This window comes from Lactuca sativa, chromosome 9, assembly GCF_002870075.4.
Source record: "Lactuca sativa cultivar Salinas chromosome 9, Lsat_Salinas_v11, whole genome shotgun sequence".
Taxonomy (NCBI): Eukaryota; Viridiplantae; Streptophyta; class Magnoliopsida; order Asterales; family Asteraceae; genus Lactuca; species Lactuca sativa.
The window spans coordinates 224998591-225003488 of NC_056631.2; positions in this window are offsets into that span (position 1 = coordinate 224998591).

The following is a 4898-nucleotide window of genomic DNA, read 5'->3' on the forward strand; positions in this document are numbered from 1 at the left end:
TTTAAATTTAAATCAAATTAATAATTTCTAAAAATTTATTTATTCTCACTTTATTTAATAAATCAATATTTATAAAAAATATATTTAATTTTGTATTAAAAGTTTGGATTCGTTTTTAAGGATTTTTCCAGCACAGGGTATGTTTTGCACATTTTGATTGAAGTTTCATTAACTTGAAAACATGTTTTGAGAGGGAGGGTTTAAAGTTGGGCAAATTCAAAATTAAGGGGCTGCATCTATTTAAATTGAAATTTTATGTAAGTTTGGTTTAATATTGATGAATCAGGAGGAGGTTGTCCTTCTGATCCCTGATCCACGTGACTTGAATACGAGGAAAGAAAACAAAAAAAAGGTTTTGATGGTCCATGTGATTCTCGGCGATGCACAAACGAAACAAAAGAAATGGAGTAGACTTACGAGGGTGGAGTAGCAGTTGCACAAGTGGTGATGGCGGTGGTTTGGAGCTACGACAGGAGGGTGACGGAGGTGGCAGGAGGCCACTCCAGTGGTCTTCTGCTGCCTCTTCCTTGCTTCTTTTAGTGGTTTTCGATGAATGGGAGGTGGAGAGATCTTTGGGGATAAAAACCAAAAGGAAACACATGTTTGTGTTGGGGTTTCCCGGTGGTGGCAGTGGGGTGGTCGGGGGTGGTTCCGGTGGTATTTTTACCTTTTGTTTTACTGGAATAATTACTGTTTGAGGATTGTTTTTTATTATTCCTAGATAGCATGAGGGTGTAAATTGTAAGTAGTGGAGTTAGTTAGCTGATAGTAAGTAGTAATTAGCCGATGTTATATTGTAATGTTCTAGCTTCATATTTCAATTAATGGAACATCTTCACAATTTTCTCTGATTCAAGATGGTATCAGAGCATCATTCATCACGTCGATTCATTTTCTTTGACTTCCATTTTAAATCACTTTCAACAAATTTATCATTACAAAATAAATCCCCTCCTTCAGTTTTATCACATTCACCATCATCTTCTTCAAACTCTTTAACTCCCACTCCTCCTATTCTTAGAAGATTTGAAAGAGTTTCACATGCTCCTACAAAATTTCAAGATTATATATGTGGAAGTGCAATTGAAAATTGTCCACATAGTATCACAGATGTATTGTCTTCAATTTTAGTTTGTTTTTCTAATCTCAATTCTGAAAGTAAAGATCTTATCAAACATATGGATGTTTTGTTTGAACTGTAGCACCTAGTTTCTGGTATGGAAAATTTATCTAAGTATTTTGCATTTTTAGCCTTGGACTCGGCGAGTTGTAGGCCCGACTCGCCGAGTAGAGCCGGGATATGAGCACGTTTAAGTTGGCGACTCGGCGAGTCCATATTCTGAACTCGGCGAGTCCCCGCTGTCTAATGAAACCCTAATTTCAAGGGTTTGCACCCTATTTAAACCATCTTATGCGCCCCCAAGCTCGCCCCCTTCACCCTCAGATCTCTCTATATCGTCCTAACCTCATTCCTTGTGAGATTGAAGTGTTTTGGTGTGATTTCTTGAAGATTTTGAGAGAAAAAGGAGAGTAGATCAAGAGGAGAAGAAGGAGGCCAAGCATCTTGGTGTTATTTCAAAGATTCCTTGAGGTATAACACAGTTTCATTCTGTTTTCATGCTAAGAGTCCCTTAGAGCTCCATTAAAGTCCTTCTTAAGCCATTTCCAAGCTTGATTATGAATTAGGGTTTATGATAAGTTGATTAACCTTCAGATCTAGGCATGATTGAGCTTTAGGAGGTCGGATCTACTACCTTTATGGAACCATATTGCATGAAAGCCCTAGATCTACTCTTTTGGTGCATTTTCAGCCCTAAAACCTTCATTGGTGTTTATCTTTACGTATTAATCAAGCCCTAAGAACTCATATCTATGCATGGCATGAGCTGGATTCAAGCAAAAGCGAGTATATAGTAATTGCATGTGAATGACTCAGCGAGTCGTTCATCGGACTCGGCGAGTTGAGTCGCGAGTCCCCGAGTTTTCCCCTTTTCGTGTTTGCTGAGTGGGGTCATGAGTCATGGGGGGTGACTCAGGGAGTCGGAAGCTAGACTCACTCATGGAGGAACTCGGTGAGTCCATGCACTGACTCGGCGAGTCCAAGGCAATCTTCTTGCCTCAAGAACAGACTCGGCGAGTTGTTCATACAACTCGGCGAGTCTCAGCATAGAATGTTCTTCGGATGAAGATGAACTCGACGAGTTGTTCATACAACTCGGCGAGTAGAATGAAGGACTATTGGACATCAGTTTAGAAGGAAAACTCGTCGAGTCAATGCCTAACTCGATGAGTAGAAACAGGATTATGGTCAATCGACTGGATAGGGACTCGACGAGTTGACGAGCCAACTCGGCGAGTCGGGGCAACTGAAAGTTGACTTTGACTTTGACTCTTGGCTTGGTTAGGGGTAGATGGTCATTTTTACCCTGAGGTCGATTAGCAGTGTTTGACTAAGTGTTTTGTGGGAATTATAGCCGGAGGATTTCCGGGACAGCAGCAGTAGAAGGCAGTCAGTTCCCACGCAGATTAGCAGCTATTTTGAGGTGAGTTACTTTCCAATAGCGGTGGGTCTACGGCCACAATGTCGGCCCACCAGTAGGGGTTGTATGATAAATGATTGTCTCTGTGATAATCATCTAGGGTTGCTACTATCTGTGATGTGATTATGTGTTAGTATGATATGATGCTATGTGCTAGTGACAGTAGGTAGATAGTCCCCAGATTACCGATCAACAGGGCCGAAGGGGCAGTCATGCCCAACCATGCTAGATAGATTATGTGATATACGTTATGTGGTAGTAGTAGTAGTGGGTGAAATAGTCCCCAACACCCGGTCGAAAGGACCGAAGGGGAGACCAGCACCCAGATATGTTACTCAGTACCCGGTCGAGAGGACCGAAGGGGAGGCCATCACCCAGATATGCTAGTCAGTATCCGATCGAGAGGACCGAAGGGGTAGGTTGGGCACCCAGTTATGCCTGACAATATATGTATGTTATGTGGTATGTGGTACAATGGGGGAACTCACTAAGCTTCGTGCTTATGGTTTACAGTTTTGGTTTCGGGTACCTCTTCTTCGAAGGGGAAGGAGCTGGCGCGGTAGCGGCACATCACATACATGCTTTGTATTCTGCACTATGAGATCTTCCTGGGGATTAGTACTCTGACATTGTTATGTTTTATAAAATGGTTTCCAGACGCGCAACATCTTTTATGAAATGATATGATCGGTGAATGTTTTACTTCTAATGTTTTGCAAAGTATATGTTTAAAAATGAAATTTTTGGCTCGTATTTTTAGGATGTTACATGAACCATCCAGTTATGAAGAAGCAGTTCAACATGAACAATGGAGAGAAGCCATGAATAAGGAGTTTGAAGCTTTGGAAGCCAATAAAACTTTGATTATTACAGATCTTCCTAAAGGGAAGAAACCAATTAATTGCAGATGGGTATATAAAATAAAATACAAAGCTAATGGACAAGTTGAAAGATGTAAAGGATAGGGGTGTTCTTTTGGATGGATCGGTTTGATCCGATCCAATCAAGTGAATCAAAATTGATTTCGGTTTTAACAACATGGATCCGAATAGTCCAAACTAAATTCAAATCCGATTCGATCCAATCCGATTACTATTCGGTTGGATCGGTTTTTATTATTCGGTTTTCAAAAACCAAAACATTTTAAAACGACATATAATTATAATATTATCCAACTTTACACAAGAAACGAAAAAAATATTTAGTTGTGATTTAAAATTTATAAACAGCTACTAAAAAGATATATTATAGTTAAATATTTTATAGATATAAAACTTTAGAGAGAAAATGCATATTAATGTTTTTTTTATCTGATGAAACATTTTAAACCTATTTGAAAAACTAAATTACAAAATTAATAAATAACTATAGATATATATTATAAATAAATAAATAATATGTATTCGGTTTTTTTGGACTATTCGGTTCTTATTTTATAAACCAAAACCAATCCGAAATCCAAAATAATAATTCGGTTTTTTCGAAAACCAATCTAAAAATCCGAATGCCCGAACCAAATAGTCCAATCCAAATTGTCCAATTGGACAATTCGGTTTTATTCAAATAGTGAACAACCCAAGTAAAGGAAGATTAGTTGTCAAAGGTTATACGCAAAAGGATGGTGTTCATTATACTAAAACATTTTCACCGGTTGTCAAAATGACAACTATTCGTGCTTTAATTGCTACTGCTGTTAAATATGGCTGGAAAATGCATCAATTGGATGTGAAGAAAACATTTTTGCATGGAGAGTTAGATGAAGAAATCTATATGCAATTGCCACCTGGTCTAGAAGTTTCTAAGCCAAATCAATTATGTAAATTGTAGAAATCATTATATGGATTGAAGTAGCCATCCAGACAATGGTATGCCAAATTGTCACCTGCCTTGAAAGACAAAGGATATCAACATTCCAAGAATGATTATTCTTTGTTCTACAAATCTATGGGGGCTTTTGTTACATATGTGGCTGTGTATGTTGATGACTGGGAATAATAATGAAGAAGTCTCTCAATTGAAATCTTTTCTTGATGAAAGATTTAAAATTAAGGATTTAGGACTCCTTAATTTCTTTTTGGGAATTGAAGTTCTTTATGTACCTTTTGGAGTAGTGTTAACACAAAGAAAGTTTGCTTAAGATCTATTGAAAAAATTTAATTGCTCTGGAAAATCAATATGTCCCCTTCCTTCAACTGGAAAGCTTACAATTAATGAGGGTGCTTCTCTTTCAGATCAAGAGAGTTATAGAAGGCTTGTTGGAAAGTTGAATTTTCTAACGAATAAAAGACCAGACCTTGCATTTACAGTTCAAAATTTGAGACAATTTATGGTTCATCCTAGAGTTCCACATATGGAGGC